Raw genomic sequence first — 17,588 nt, 5'->3', positions numbered from 1 at the left:
ACTATGGGTCACAATCCAACCTACTTCATGAATAATAATGAATAATAACTCACTACGATTGGAGGCCATCACAGGGATGGTGGCCTACTTAGGCCTGCAGACCACTCTCTGTGTGATTACTTTTCAACAAAGCAAACTTTAAAAAAAATGCAGCTCATTTTCCTAAAAGGAAACTGTACTTTGTTTTAAAAGAAAAGTATACTTTGTTTTATTGAAGAGTCCCCTGGGCCACTGCCTACTCTATAACAATTTTTTTGTTTTTTCACATTCACAAAGTGGGATCCAAAGTTATATCTACCAGTGGGACCCCTTCCCCTTTGCAAATGAATTTCCACCTCCCTTGAGGTACGCTAAAATATCAATGTTTTGCAATTAGATTATGGCCAAAACAATGTCAATCAAGTACAAATCAAGAAGAACACTAAGTAAGGAGCAACAAACCAGTAGTGGATACAATTTAGCTTTAATGAAATCCTAGCACAAACGCATTTCTCTAAATTTATGATTAAACATTAGCAGAATAGTTGCATGTATGTTTATATTATAATTCTGGCACAATAATGGCGCCAGTAAGAAGCAGGTTGAAATCACTCACAATCACTCAATCAATCAGGGTTAGTAAAGTGCAACTACTCACCCATGAGGATCTCATGGTGCTGAGGGGCTGGGTGCAGAGGGCAGCTCTTGAGTGCTGAGGTCACTGAAGAGCCAGGTCTTTGTGTCCTTCCTGAACAGTGCAGAAAATCAAAAGTAATTCTGTTGCACAGTAGAATATAGCCTTTCAACTAACTGGCAAAATTGTTACATCTCTATATGTCTGTGCAGTGCAATGATAGCACAGTGACGGTGAACCACCCAATCTTTCTTATTCCATTCCTGGGAATGGCGTGATTGGGGGAAGCAGCTGTGGGCAATGGCTGATCTGTACTAATCTATTTGTGATCGTCACCGAGGGGTCTGCATCCCTCCTTTTATAGAGTAAAAGTTGGCTTACACAACATCATGTTCCTTTCCCATACCTGTTGCTCCTGTGGCTTTATCAGTGTGTTTGCTCACCCCGGCTCCTCCTGACTCATACCAGATGTGTCTTGAACCTTCCCTTCCCATGGCCTTCAGCTTCTCCCAGGCATGTCCGAAGTCAGTTCAACCTCAAAGGTATGTCTCGCACAGCCCATACGTCTCTGCCTAGTACCATAAACACATCGCCTTGGGAGATAGTTGCGTCTATTGGAAATAGCAAAGGAAGCGTCAGTAGATTCTCTGCTATCTCAGCGCGATACAGGGGTTTTCTGAATGCATTTTCACTCATCAACACTGCCTAAGCTAGTTAACCCCTTCATGTCACAATGTCTTCCGCACACTGTTCCCTATATACTACACTCCACCCCTTTTGATGAGTGTAAATGTGTGTGAAAACCAAATCATTTAAGTACATTCATAGGTAGATTCCTATTAGGTCCAGTAAACATTGCATTATGTGTCTTCACTCTAACATACAGCTGTTTAGTGCTTATGTATAAATTGACGCTGCTGGTGCCTAACCAAGAAATATGTCAAACCAGTGATGCTCCGTTAATTGCTGAATATACTGTGGTGTGCATGAGTTGCTTGGTATCAATAGTCATGCGAATATCTATTTATTTTGTATACTTAGCAGGTCTGTCAAGTTTAGGCTATCAATCTGTGCATACTGTCCAATAGCTTCTAATCTAGGTAACTTAATGGTGAATGGGACTTCCAATTCAAATTTAGTATGTAGGTATAATACGTGGATGCTTATATCAATTATGCTGGTCACATTATGAACACATCTCACTAGCTTCTCTGTGGTTTGTATGAGTCCGTTCATGAATCCTAATGCTCAATTTTGGCAAGGGCCACATCTATTATATCTATTCAGCACATTGTGACTCATAGAATGTAAGTTTCCTTTAGTGATGTGGAATTGTTATATGACCTGATTGGTAATACTTGCATGCAGAGCTTGCTTGCATCCTATCCAATATCTAACAACAAAATAGTTGCTTAATGTGCTCGCCATTCGCTTCTCAGCTGCATAATACATGGTAGAATAATCTGCTGCTTTGAGCACTCCTACTGCCTACAGTGATACATTAAAGAAGATACATTAAAGGGCAAAATTTCATTACAGTAATTACATGTCATGTTCATGATAAATTTCAGCGCCGGGGCCCTTGCAGGCATCCATTGTAGCTCAATTAGTTCAAAGGTATGGCAATTTTGTTGTCTTGTCACCTTCCAAGTCATCACTTTGGCGGCCATCCATTTGCATCCAGGCACCGGCACATTGCAGAGTGAAATCACACCTTCATTTGCTATGATGTTGGGTTCTCGCAGTGCTCAAAAGACATGGGGATCAGAGGTGATGTTCTTGTATACATTCGGCTGTACCCATATGGCTCCCGTCATTACAATCATCAGGGCGACCTGGAACCACATCTTTGGCAGGGATCCCCCATTCATGATCACAGAGTGAGCTTCACTGCAGGTATAAATACAGACACATTAGAATTTGCTTTTCAAAAGAAGAAAATCTGTACTTCCTACTCCCTGACTTGATATCGCTTCAGCTTCTGCTTTGTTTCCTGGATGATATGATACACCCACACCTTCTTTCTAGTGCTCCCAAAGGCCCCATCCCCTCTTTGGGTAGTATCTGGGGGCCCAGATCTCTCCTCTATTTATGGGATTTGCGCTCTCTCACAGGTCAGTTATGCAATCTTGTCATGTATTTGATATGATAGAGCAGTACCTCCCAGATACAATAGTACCACTTTGACTTCCCCTCTGTAATCTGAATCAATAATTTCTCCCAACACTAACATTCCATTGATAGCTAGCCTAGACTGTGGCGATCCTGCCATATGTTCCCGCTGGCACTTTCACTCCTATACCCAGGTGAATCACCTTTGTCTGCCCTGTTGTGCGGATAAATGGGGTCTGCTGCCCTACTGGCCTGTTGTTTAACTCAAACAATGACCTGATTCAGTTGTTTCTCCAGCCTTACAATTTCTAATGTGCTATTAACTTCCTCAATTGTCCCTTCAGCAAACCATTATACTCTCAATCAATCTTAACGCTTTAGGGTAATAACTACTGTGTAACACCCACTAAACACCTTGTTCCTGACCCCAGTCCTATACAGCTTTCCCTGAACAATGTGTACCTCTGTCTGTCTGATTTCTTTTGGCACCCCATAGTGTCTGATTAGCTAATCTAGCTCCCGTAAAGGGAATGTTTGGTTTGCAGACTTACAAGCCAAGCCCAGCATGTGGCCAGAATAAGTATCTACCATAGTCAGTACATAGCTTTTGCCCCTTCCTGCGACAGGGGTCCAATATAGCCCATTTGACACAGTATGGCAGCTGCGGTTCCTCTTTTGATATGTCCTCTTGATCTCTGGCGCAAGGGCATATGTCTGATATGGTTACACATAGCACTCCTTCACTGCTTGTTGCACTTGCTTCTTGGAGACTTAAATTTGCAGTTGTTGTGCCCACGTATAAGTGCCATTCTCTCCCAGATGCCCTGAAGTCATGTTTGCCCAGTTTGCAAAGGCCACTTCAGCTTCTTCATTAATGACCACTGATAATGCTTTGGCCATTGGGTCCTCCTCATTGTTGAACAGAGATGCAAGAGAGGTATGCGATGGACAGTGGGCATCCACATGACCCACACAGATGTAATACTCCTGACTTTTCTTCTACATCTCTTCCCACAGCTGCTTACCATCCCATATAGGGATGCCTTTGATTTTCCATCCATCTCTGTGCCAGGTCGGTGCCCAGCTCACCAGTCCTTGTTAAGTGGCCCAACTGTCAGTGTACACAAAAGTTATTTCTCCAGAAGAGGCTTGCTCAATTACTGCTGCTACCCCTCGCATTTCAGCAAACTGTCTTGAACCATTGTCTCCTCCTCTCAGCATCACTGTTTCTGTGGCAGGTTGGAATGCTTGCCATTCTCTTTTATCCTGCTGGTATCGAGCTGTCCCACCAGAAATCCATGCATTCCCCTGCGAAAGGTGGATCAGTTTTAAATGGAGAAGACACCATGTCAGTTGCTTCTGGTGGTGGGGATATTTTCTGCAGTTCCACAGCCCCCAACATATCATCTTGTAGCTTAGACACGACAGGGGGCTCGAGCTTTGCTCTCTGCTGCAGATACCACTTCCACCTTACAGTGGTAGATTCCTGTGCCCTACCTACTCTAGCATTTGCTCCTCCTTCTCTCACCCTCCCCAGCAGTGAAGCACGTGTTCTTAAGGTGACTGGTTGGTCCCAAGTAATGCGCTCGGTCTTTATTAGTGCTCAGCATGCTTCTGCCAACCCTTTCTCTAGAGGAATATAATTACCTATTGATTGTGTGAGTTTCCTAGACCAAAACCCCTGTGCAACCTTGTTCCTTCCCTACCTTTGTCACAGACTGCACACTACCAAATCATTCTGCATTGCCAACACTAATTCAAAAGGACCACCCTCTCTGCTGGGACCTAGTGCAAAGTAATTCTATAATGCATCCTTTTCTCATTCGGTGGCTTTTTGCGGCTAAAGCCCCCACTGGAAAGCATGCTTCCTTCTAGTCACTTGGTACTGTAATTTTAGTATTAATTCTAAATTAGGTATGTGCTGTCTCCAAAATCCCATCAACCCAATGAACTGATGTGCTTCTGCCTTTGTTGTAGGCACCTTCAACTGCTGTACTGTATGAATCACTTTCCATTATATTCTTTTCACCAGTCCTGACCAGACACTACCCAAAAATGTTGCCTCCTGTGCAAGATCCTGCACCCTTTAGGGGTTGATAGCCCACCTTCTGTGCTGTAAGTAGTCAATCAATCTCTGTATCAACCAAACCAATACAAAAGATGCTTCCTGCCATGCGCACCTCACAACCACAGTCTCACATGGCAAAATAGTTACACTTCCATATATGTTTGTGTGTGTAATATTAATGTGATTTATAAAGCGTATGACCAAACAGCATACTAATGGAGCAGCACAATTAGGCCGACCTGAACAACCAGGTTTTTAAATTCTTGCAAAACAATAATTCCATCTTTTCTTGTCTAATTTGTAGGGGAAGAGAGTTCCACAGCATAATTGCTGAGAAACCAAAGGAGCAACCCCCAATGCATGCTCTCTTTACAATGGGGATGCATGCCAACACGGCCCGCAGATTTTGGGTTCCTTGTAGGAGAAAAGGGTTTACAAAATTGATGCAAGTAACGAGGCTCCTTATTCTTAAGGACCTATAACATTAGCACATAGCTTTGAAAAAGAGCCTTTTCTCCAGGGGCAGCCAGTGCAGTTTTGAGAGTGCAGAGCCCATGGAGCACCATCTGGGGAGATTCAGCAGCAGACTGGCTGCCGCATTCTGCACCTGCTGAAGTCTCATCAGCCAAGCCTGTGAGACTCCCAGATAAAGGACATTACAGTAGTCCAGCCTTGATATGATCTGGGCCTGGACTACTATCTTTCTGACAGCTTCAGGGAAAAGTCTAAGGATCTTTCTGAGAATTTTTAAGACCCCAAAACACCTGCCTGCTAAGGCAGTGATCTGACTGTCACAAGAAAGCTTGGCATCAAACCAGTTACCAAGTTTCTTGGCGTTCGGCTTTGGGAGAGGTAAAGGTCCGAGCAAGTCAGGCACCAGGCAGAGGACCAAATCGAAGGCTGATTACTTAAGACAATGACCTCTGTTTTCCCAGCATTCAATTTGAGACAATTGAGGTCCATCCACTGAGCCACCTCCAATCAGCAGGTCCTTAGCAGAACCACTGTGTTAGCTTCCTTTTGTGAGAGGGTGATAATCAGCTGCGTGTCATCGGCGTATGATATGATATGATGTTGAAACTGTGATACTTGATGATATCAGCCAAGGGGCGCATGTACAAATTGAATAAAGTAGGGTGCTAGCACAGTGATGATGAATCAATCAATCAATCTCTCTCTCTCTCTCTCTCTCTCCCCCTCTTTCTCTCCCCCTCTTTCTCTCCCCCTCTTTCTCCCCCTCCCTGGAAACTGTGTGACTGAGGGCAGGGCAGCAGCTGTGGGCAATGGCCGACCTTTACGACTCCATCTATGAGCTTGATCGAGGAATCTGCACCCCTCCTTTTATACAGTAATAGTTGGCTTACACAACCTCATGTTCCTTTCCCATACCTGTTCTTTTTGTGGTATTATCAGTGTTTTAGCTCACCCTGGCTCCTCCTGACTCATACCAGCTGTGTCTTGCACCTTCCCTGGTGCCAATCATTTATCCTCCCAGGGCCTTCAGCTACTCAGTCGCATCCAAGGTCAGTTCAACCTCAACAGTATGTCTTTCTAAGCCTACATGCCTGAGCCTGGTACCATAAACACATCGCCTTGGCAGATAGCTGTGTCTATTGGAAATGGAAAAAACAAGTGTCACGAGATTCTCTGCTATCGCAGCGTGATACAGGGGTTTTCTGTATGCATTTTCACTCAACACTGCCTAAGCTAGTAAACCCCTACGTGTCGCAATGTCTTCTGCACACTATTCCCTATATACTACAACCTACAATAGGCCCCGTGCAGATACGAATATCTCCTATTGCTGGTGCTTCTGGGGCAGTGTTGAGACTTGTGCTCAAGGTAAGGCGGACTCCAGTCTCACCTCCCAAGATTGCAGCAAGTATGGCAGCAATAGGTCTTGGTTCCTTTGCCTGAAGGAAGTGGCTGTGTGGAAATTTAGCTCGCAAACTGAACATTATCTGCGCCATCTTGCCCCTCCCCAGCACCACGCGCAGCGAATGCACAGCCGCCATTTTAGGCACCCCACTCTCTCCCCGCTCACTCTCGACCGCCAGCGCTTTCCCCTGGCGCTGCAAGCATCCCCCCCCCCCGTGCGCGCCGGCCACCCCCGCTCTCTCGTACAGGCCATAAACCCTCTCCTTCTGCGCGACCCTGCTACGGAACCACTTCCAACCGACAACCCATACATGGTCATGCCTCTCCTTTGATAACCCCCTTCCTCTGCGCCCCATTGTCTGAACTGGTCCCAGGCCATCACCTAGCCCTGCGGATACAGTTTACTGCCCCTACTGTAAGGGAAACACCCCACTTCAAAGGGATTCCAGTAGATCAAAGCCCCTACCCCCTGAGACCCGGCCAGTTGCACACACCCCCGGGAATTAGCGGAATTCCCTGCTGCGCGATAGCCATCTCCCACTGCGGGTAGGGTGGGAACTTCTACTGTATCTATGTGTGGGATCGGATCTGAGCCGGGGCTTCAGGGGATGTTCTTTCAGGCATCAAGGGAATCTCAAGAATGTACTATATGTAATAAAGCAATAAACCAGTGTATAAGAGACCAGGTCTCAGAGATGCAGTTAGAGCACCTCGTGACGATACCTTGCTGTCTGATCTGATGTGTTCTGCTCCGACGGAATAAAAACTTTGTTTCCTGCCTTCCAGTCTCCGGCGCCTGCCTCTTTTATTGGTAAATCATCGAGTGGTATGAGAGGCGATTACCGCCGGGCAAATACTTGAAAGATTATCGACTGAAACTGCCGCTACCATTTAACAATTGGCGTCCCAAACGTGGGGCCCATCAGAGACACGTGGATCCAGTGGGAGAGGTCCCGACGACAGAGTGAACGACTGCAACGATCGGGAGAGCTCCTGCCCAATAGACCCTCGTCTGGCAGCCGATCATCCGAACTTCACTGGTTCCGAGCAGACCTCTCTCGAGTGATCTACGGTCCTGACTGGGAACCATCAGGAGTGCCGCGGCAAATACGGAGAATAGAGGACGATCGGGCGCTGGAGGCGGAAGACGAGAAACTGTCCACGCGGTCCGGGTAAGGTCGTGAAATACGACAAAAGTGCGAAATAATTGATTGATTGTTTGAATACTAGTATTGCTCATTGATTGTTCTTTTTGAGATATTCGCTGTCTACAAACGGGGAGGAGTAGGAATACTCTCTCTCTCTCCCTTTGCAGATAGTGAAGGGTAGGTAACGCAGACTTTTGTCCCCGTTGAAACCCGTCGTGCCTATCTTTATCTCCCCATTGATTGATTGTCCGAACATTGATTGTTTTGAAGAATAGTACTTTTTGAGATATTCTCTGTTTGCAAATAACGTAGAATAGGAATATTCTGTCTAGTCTTTGCAAATAGTGAAGGGTAGGTAACGCAGACTTTTGTCCCCGTTGAAACCCGTCGTGCCTATCTTTATCTCCCCATTGATTGATTGATTGATTGTCCGAACACTAGTTGTTCGATATTGGTTCTTTGGAGGTATTCTCTGCTTACAAATAACGAAGAATAGAGATATTCTGTCTAGTCTTTGCAAGCAGTGAAAAGATAGGTAGTGCTGACTTTTGTCCCCGTTGAAACCCGTCATGCCTATCTTCTCCCCACTGATTGGTAGTTGGTTCTGCCCGGACCGCTTATTAGAGGTGAACCATCCGGCTCCACTGGAAGGCACCCCTAATAAGGACATGTTCACTAAATATGGACTAGTCGCCGTAGCTTATAGCAAGCTGTGGCATAAATATACCAAGAAGGACCCCGAAAGTCAGTGGCCACTGATGGGATCCTTCGACGACCATAAGATAGAAGCGCTAGAAATAGCTCTGCGTAGCAATAAGACGACGCCTACTATGCTTGACAGTATCGGCATGTGGCGCAAAGAAGCAACGCAACGGAAAAAGAGGGAAGAAGTAAAAGCAGAAAAGGAATTACGAAAGGCAGCTCACCTTGCCGCTAAAAAGTTAGAAGAAGACATAAAAGAGAGAAGGGAAACTAAACTAAGACAGGAGCCCGAAACCTCAGGCCAGTACGCTGTTAGGACCCCTTCTCTGCTCTACCCTGTATTGTCCTCCAAGCAGCAAACGAATGACGAATTACTGTTAGGTCCCCCGACCATTTACATGCCCCCTCCGTATGCACCCTCCCAATCGGTAGTGCAACACCCACAACCCCCGAACACGAGCGAAAGCAGTACAAGGGCCTCGACCCTCACGGCCTCCGCGCCGACTGAGCCTCTTGTGCCGAACCCAACGTCGACTACAACGCTAGACGACCATGAGATAGGAAAGAAAGAGTCCACCAGAATGAATCGATTAGCTAAGGATGAACGAACAGGAATCGACAAGATAGTAAAGGCACTGGTAGGATCCTTTTTGACCTTACAAAAACTAAAATAACGCTAGGAGTTAGCCCTTTGTGGGACATATGAAACCAAGGGAAGGAGTCAAGCTCACGGTCGAGACGACCACGAGGTAGCCCGACTCCAATACTCTCGCTACCTAAACATGTCCGCCCTACTGCCCACCCCGCCCAATAAGCATGACAAAATCCCGCACAAACGGAAGCCTGCTGACACCCACCCTCGACGTCACCGAACTAGGGCTAGCTCGCGCACAATTGGGCTATGTTATTTTTCCGATTGCACAGTCACCTCCTGGTGCTCGTCATCTGACTACAAATATGTACAAACACTCCAACGAAGTAATGTAGTTATAACATTTTAATAACTTATAAAGATATAACAAACACACCAACAGGGTAAACAGGTTAAAACACGTTTTAAAACAACTATTTACATGACGGTCTACTGCAACCTCCATCCCAAAGCCTTAACGTCCACGTGACACCGTCCTCGCCTCTCCTTCCTCGAAATTGCAACATTGGCCTGTTTTGGGCGGTCCCTCTTAGTTGACTTTGGGCTATAAAAACCATGCAAAAATCCATTGACATCAGTGGCGAGCGATTGTGCGAATAGGCCGGAGGCTATACGAAGCGCCGAAGTTCTGGCAACACCAAGGCGGAGCCCGCCACGCTGTGCGGACCTTCCCGTTTTCTTTCTTTCTTCAATTATGGCTGCTGCCCTGGCGGGGGGAGGCGACGCGGACGGACCTCCCCCACCTCCCCAGGTGGAGGCTTGCCAGGCACCCCAACCGCCTTTAACTCTCCGGCCAGCTAAGCTGCACCCAACCGTCTTTAACTCTCCGGCCAGCTAAGCTGCACCCAACCGTCTTTCACTCACCGGCCAGCTAAGCTGCACCCAGCCATCTTTTTCATCGGCCTGCTGAATTTCACCCTGGCACGCTGTGCGGGTCTTCCCAGTCACTTCTTCCTTCAATAACGGAGGGTGCCCTGGCGGGGGGAGGCGACGCGGACGGACCTCCCCCACCTCCCCAGGTGGAGGCTCGCCAGCAGATGAGGGCACCCCAAACCACACCTTTCACACGTCGGCCAGCTGAGTTGCGCCCTGCCACTTCATTCGCCGTTCGGCTGAGCCGGCACCCCTGCACGCGGCCGCCAGGCAACCACCCAAGCACCGGGTTCACCAGGACTGCCGCTAGCGCCCGACGTGAGGAGTGGGCCCCCGCAGCAAGGTAATCGGGGACCCACCCCGGTGGTGTTACCATCCAAACTGCTGTCGTCACTGCTACTGAAATCACCCCGGTGGCAGCACCACCCGAACTGCTGCTGTTACTGCTGCTGGCTCCTCTCCGGTGACTGTACCGAAGAGCTGCTGCTACTGCTGCCCTTGAACTCCGGCGGTCGACCCCTCCGGTTCCAGGCCTGGCCCACCGTGAGACAATTCTGGACTCGAAAGCTTGTTTGCTAGGGCATGGGCCCCACCCTTGACAGAACGCTCCCCTCAGCCTTGCAGAATTGGTTGGAGTCATTTGACGTTCGACTCCTGCGGACTTCCGGTAAGGACAAAACCACCACCATTGCTCTTTATGCCCCCGGGCGGCAGCCACCTTGCCTCCGCTTGATACAGTGAGACAGTAAAGCGTCGGCGGAAGAACCCGCCTGCTGCCCCGCCCTAAGAACAAACCGTGGCATTGCTACAAGGTTGCAGTGACGCAAAGTTGACGCTAACGAAAGTTCTCGAACTACCGAAAGGGATTCTGGTTCAACTACTAATTCATGGAAAGACTTAGACTGTGCACTGGCCCGACCCCGCCCTAAGATGGCGCTGATGTAGGAGTAGCCTACAACTCCTTGTGGCGTTCCAGTCACGTGACATTCGTGTTAAAAAGAGATATATATACATGTATGCGATGCTTTCACACATGGCGGTGGGGGAGAGGGGGGAACCGATTTTTATGTTAATCCAGTGTTGCTCATGTTGCTCGACGCCTCTCACACCGTAGCCGGTCTGTGGCGGCTGTAGGCCCGTATTTCCATACTGACATTGTTTTAAATAAAGGGCTTCTTAAAAAGGAATTACGAACTCAGTGTCATGACTAATCATCTAGGTTGTTGAAGGTTTTTCTTTTGAATAAATGATTGTTACTCCTAAGCGAAAGCATACAGATAATACAGACACCATTTGCCTAAAAATCTTTTTGTTTAACGGAATTTGTACCCATCACGCCTGCCCTTTTTCCAAGAATTGTCAAATCAATAATGAACTATAACTTAAGGTATATGTCGCATGCAAGGTACGGTATCCTGCACCATAATACACGACCAATTGAGAAATACATGCACGACCAGGGAACGCGAATTTAGGAGATGAATGAACTAGAGCATCTTTGCCTCAAACTAAAGAATAATGGGTCCGTGGTATTACCCAACCCTGCGGCTAGCCTGGTACATGGTAGGTAGAACCTTTCGTGTCTGCGCGCGCTGGGGTATTTTGAATACTGCACCTCCCCTCCCCTCTTATTTCCCCTCTATAGGTCACGACGAAGTTCCGACTGAAGAGTGGAGTGGACATGGACCGCACCAAGTTCAACATCAGGGAAAACATAGACAAACGTTGTGAGATAGTGTGTAAAATTACAGACCACCATTGAGAACATGAAAAACTGTATGATATGATTGTGCGTGTGTACTACGATTATACGATATGAATGTGTATGCATTTCATGTTCGGATCACTTGAAGAGAGCGTCATTGTATGATTGAAGTGTGCGTCCACCGATCAAAGGGAGGAGAATAAAGGGTCAGACAACCCATAAGATGAACTACAAAATACTGAAGGTACGCAGCATGCGTAGGAATAGAGGACAGGAAAGGAGAGGTCCCCGTGCTCGACGCAGCCCTGAGTCTCCGTCTTGACGCATGTACTGTCACACCCTATCCGGCATTTGTGTGTACGTGATCACCGAATTTATGTCTTTTCCCCGCTTGTGTTTTCTTACATGGAACAGACCCATGCTACTCCATGTTGTGTGTGCACCAAGTGACCTATTATCTCTCTCTCTCTCTCTCTCTCTCTCTCTCTCTCTCTCTCTCTCTCTCTCTCTCTCTCTCTCTCTCTCTCTCTCTCCCAAAGGGCTCTTTCTTGCCCTCTTTCTTCTTGAATAAATTAACGACATACACCTCTTTGGTAAGTGTATAATTGGCCTGAACACAGTGGTGTTCGAACAAATTGATAGAAACAAAAACGACCATACTTTACCACGTTACTACCTCTCCTTTTTACAAACATTAAGCCTAATCGGCTGAGAAGGAAAGGACAGGTAAGACGACTGATGTCTCCCAATCTGACCCACAACACGGGGACTATATGTCAGTGGTTTTTGTTCTTAAAGGACACCATCTCCACCACCCAGAATTACCCCTGACCAATTGGCCCGGAATAAAATGTCTAAAGCACCCTGTTCTCCCAAAGATAACTCCAGCCCTATACTAGCCGTCTCAGAGTATCCCGAACAAAACAGCTGATGGCCCCTGTTTTAAACTGATAAAGGGTCACCTACTGTATGAAAAGGATACTCGTGAACGCATGACCATAGCACCTCGCACTTACGGGTATTACCAAACCTTGCATTATAGGGCGCAGAAACTGACACCTAGAAGGCCAGACGATGGACAGGGACACCCACAGAACCCTGCACCACAGCAGTAATTAATAGATTAGTAACACGCACATTAACATCAGAGTTAATAGACACCAATCATATAGTAACAGATAAGAGCATTTCCGCAACTACTCAGTGGTTGGGAGAGAGAATGAAGTATGTAAATGTCTTCCCTGCCAAGATCTCTAAGACTTTCGTTTCTTATAACCTATTCAAGGATAACCTGCAGCCATCGGAAGAGAGGGGTCGGATGTGACGCACAGTCTGGCTGCGGATCATAAAACATCTATGACATCGACCAAGGGGGAAGCGACGAAGCAACAAGAGTGTGAGACGAGGCACCCTTATCAGAACGATGAGCGCGAAGGGCTACATCGAGGCCCCTGCTCACTGACCAGCGTGCCTGAAGTCTTAACCCGTCGGGCCCGATTGATGGGCCCAGTGCTGAAAAGATTCTGCTCTCCTTGGTCCGCATTTTTGATCTGATCCCATGCCACCCCATTCTCTCTTCCTCTTTCATTTGGACTATGACTTTGACCTACTACCGAGGAACAAAAGGCCGGCACCCTGTCTCAAAAGTACCTGTGGTGAACTGTGTTAAGGAACAGGACTATGATCAAAGAACAGTGAGTGGTCACACCCTGCCACGTGAAGAAATCGGATTTGAGCTGGACCTTAGTTCCACCGCCGGTGCTCAACAGTGCCAACGAAAGAAGAACAACAATGAGAGCTTACCAGTGATAGCTCTTTATAAACAAGGACACTGGAAAGAAGAACCCATGTCAAAGTTGAAAATCCTCTCCCAACCACCTTATTATATTAACTATCTTCTTATCAAGTTTTCATGATGTTGCATCAATCACTTCCGACTGTACACTGAGAAGTTAAGAAAATGTAACTTTGTATAGTAACATTCATACAACACCAGCCATGTACACAACTATACTGTAACTTTGAATGTACTTCCTCCTCGCCTGCTTCATCAAACTGTATGAGACAATGTACAAATGTGTCAGATTACTCCTGCCTACCCTAAAAACTCTGTATCTTTAAATGTGTGACGAACATTGACGATACTGTAACTGAAAGGCTAACAAAGGCGAATATTGGCCGGACAAGCTGGCGAGATATGTTAAAAGGGAGGACTGTGGAAATTTAGCTCGCAAACTGAACATTATCTGCGCCATCTTGCCCCTCCCCAGCACCACGCGCAGCGAATGCACAGCCGCCATTTTAGGCACCCCACTCTCTCCCCGCTCACTCTCGACCGCCAGCGCTTTCCCCTGGCGCTGCAAGCATCCCCCCCCCCCGTGCGCGCCGGCCACCCCCGCTCTCTCGTACAGGCCATAAACCCTCTCCTTCTGCGCGACCCTGCTACGGAACCACTTCCAACCGACAACCCATACATGGTCATGCCTCTCCTTTGATAACCCCCTTCCTCTGCGCCCCATTGTCTGAACTGGTCCCAGGCCATCACCTAGCCCTGCGGATACAGTTTACTGCCCCTACTGTAAGGGAAACACCCCACTTCAAAGGGATTCCAGTAGATCAAAGCCCCTACCCCCTGAGACCCGGCCAGTTGCACACACCCCCGGGAATTAGCGGAATTCCCTGCTGCGCGATAGCCATCTCCCACTGCGGGTAGGGTGGGAACTTCTACTGTATCTATGTGTGGGATCGGATCTGAGCCGGGGCTTCAGGGGATGTTCTTTCAGGCATCAAGGGAATCTCAAGAATGTACTATATGTAATAAAGCAATAAACCAGTGTATAAGAGACCAGGTCTCAGAGATGCAGTTAGAGCACCTCGTGACGATACCTTGCTGTCTGATCTGATGTGTTCTGCTCCGACGGAATAAAAACTTTGTTTCCTGCCTTCCAGTCTCCGGCGCCTGCCTCTTTTATTGGTAAATCATCGAGTGGTATGAGAGGCGATTACCGCCGGGCAAATACTTGAAAGATTATCGACTGAAACTGCCGCTACCATTTAACAGCTGGACTAGCATAACTTCTTTCTGGTAGCCAACCATCTAGGAGGATCTCTGATTGCCAAAGCAGACAAGCTGAGCAGGTGTTGACTGGCCCATCACCAGTGGCATTTTCAGCCCAAGGTGGCAAGAGGCATCTTTGACCAGAGGGGCATGCCCTGGTTATATCCACTGAGCATCGTCTGGAACGTGCAGTGTCAAAACTACTGCACACAGGAGTTTTCAGCAGGGAAAGGCATTACAACTGCGATCGGACACATGTCTCCTGTATCAGCTCCTACTGCCAAGTCTCCTGCCTAGAAAGTCAGGACAGGCTGAGTCCAAGTCATCTTAATAGCCCCAGATTCACCTAGGAGATAATTGCACTCATAGCTCCTGAGCTTGAGCATTTGCTCTTTGAACCGGATACCATTTCGGGATGACCTCCTGACTCAGCAACAGGGAAGAGTGCAGTACCTGCCTCTAAAACAAGCACCTCCACTCATGAACATGGATCAGTGACGGTTAAATGCATTCAGTCTACTGGCCACAGCATCTACTGTTATCCTTGCAATCCAAAAGTCCATTTATGCTTGGAGAAGTTCGTTCATTACTGGCGTGATGCTCGTCCTACCCACCCTCTGCACGTCAAACATTTCGATGCATTGTGGTTTTTATCACTGGCCCAGTAAGGTTGTGCAGTAGGCACAATTAACTGTTGTCTTTCAGCCTTTTTGGTTTTACTTGACCAACCAACTTTAATTAAATCATCTGTTGTGATGTGTTTTATCAAAGTTCTGACTCACTTTTCCCCCCTAAGCCGTTCGTCATGCTAAAGTGGGGCTTGATGTTGCATTTTGTTATGTGTACCCTTTTTCAGTCAGTGTATAGCTGCTCACTAAGACTACTAACTCTCAAATAATCTTCCTAATTGGTATCACCTTTGCGCTCACATTAGTGAACTTAGGTGTTCTCGATGCCACTGTGGTGAACCACCAGAATACTGAGGACCTGAAGGTTACCCAAAGTTGGAATGCTTTTCCACGTTGGCCAAGTTATCACACTGACAATGGTATTCACTCAACCTCACCCTTCCAAGCTAGAAAAGAGACTGCATCGGCTTGACCCTAAGAGTGTGTTAACCCCACAAAGGCCTATTTTGCGGATGACCAGTTCTTTGTAGGACTCTTTAGAGCAAAGGAAGAACAGTGCAGAAAAGGGCTTTATAAAGATGGATAGTCCTCTAAATCAAAATCTGCTACGAACTGGCCTAAAAGCAACACCCTTGAAGACCTGCAGGCTCATTCCACTAGAGCAAAGGCTGCTACAACTGCCTTAGTAAGGTGGATGCCTGTTCTGGGCATCTGCACACGATAAAGAAACACTACTACCTTGACAGCCAGCTCTGACGAAAGGGCCATTTTGCCCGCTCAGTCTTGCAATACGTTCTGACCAACCCCCAATCCCGTCGCCTTTGGGAGGTACTGATGTTGTATCTATTCCTAAGATGAGGAATCTGTAATTAGCAATATCCATAAGAATTACAATTGACATACTCTATCCAGCTGCAGATTCCTCACCGCCTCCCAACTCACTGTTTGGTGGAATTGATTTCTGAACATCATAAGGTTCCAAGTCAGCTTTTGGTTCATTGTCACCTCCAATGTTTGTCATAGTACTCCACTTCTGATGGCATGAAAGTATTTCAGCCTGCAGAATCGAAGAAAATATGCAGTTCCGCTTTGTCACTTTATGGGGCAGTAAGGAGTATCTTTAGAGCCACATGGCTGCATCTGTCAGAATGCAGGATCATTGCTGAGAAAATTCCCTGGATCCAGTCTTGCGTCTGGGGATACTTGCAATGTACGGAATCTGCGGTTCGATAGAATATCCACCAGAAAAAGCATTTCTGAAGATAAATAGCTTGTTCCTCTGCGTGTTGCGTTAGTGGGTTACAAATTTTATCATTCAGTCTCCATAGACCAGCTTTTTTCCTGATACATTGGTGTTACAGATAGTCGCATGTTTTTTCCGAAAATTGTGTCACCATTTCACATGAGGGAATGTATAATGGGATGGCATATATACGGACCCTGAGCTACCGTGCTGGGAAAAAAAATGCCATATGATTTCCATTGTTTCTTCTTACTTGAAATGTCTATAAAGAAATTTACCAAAAAAAACACTTTTACCAATAATTACATTAGTAATCTGTCTGGGGTATCTACATGAAACAACAGTTTTAATGTCATGCTATTCCATTCACTAGATCTACAAAATGAACTGAGGGGTCAACGGTCACTGTGACCTCTACTCATTTCATTCATTATTTCTAAGTCTGGGCGGTGAACTCCACTCCGCTCGCGGAGTTTGCCCGCACTCTTCGTTACTCGTAGCTCGCCAAGTTCCGAAACGTTTCGCGGATTTCTGAAACGTTTCGCAGAGCGGAGTTTTTTCCTCGCTCTCGTTTGTCAACGGCAAGTTGGCGAGCGAGGTAAATCCACCTCCCTGCGAGATTTTTCCTCGTTCGTGATCGTCAACATCAAGTTGGCGAGCGCGAACGTGGAAAATCAACCTCCCGGCGAGATTTCTCAATGCGGGCGGTCAGATTTCTCATTGCGAGCAGTCGCGTGTGCTCGCGACCGCTCGTGTTGAGGAACCGTTCATTTGCATTGAGAAAGCTGCCGCTCGAGTAAAAATCTAATTGAGCATCAGAAAGGAAGCTGCACCCACTTGCGCTGTGCAAGGTGCCGTTCACGATAATTGCACAGTGCGGACAAGCACCTGGCACTGAAAATCACAG

The 17,588-nt window shown here is 47.0% G+C and overlaps 1 protein-coding gene across 3 annotated transcripts in view; it reads left to right on the top strand.

Annotated features, from left to right (window-relative positions):
- BRAF (B-Raf proto-oncogene, serine/threonine kinase) overlaps positions 1-17,588 on the top strand; it is an 803,995-nt gene that overhangs the window by 698,846 nt on the left and 87,561 nt on the right. The window lies entirely within an intron of this gene.

This window comes from Triturus cristatus, chromosome 4_1 (assembly GCF_964204655.1).
Source record: "Triturus cristatus chromosome 4_1, aTriCri1.1, whole genome shotgun sequence".
Classification (NCBI taxonomy): Eukaryota; Metazoa; Chordata; class Amphibia; order Caudata; family Salamandridae; genus Triturus; species Triturus cristatus.
The sequence above is the reverse complement of the archived record's forward strand: the minus strand, read 5'-3'. Positions and strand labels throughout refer to the sequence as shown.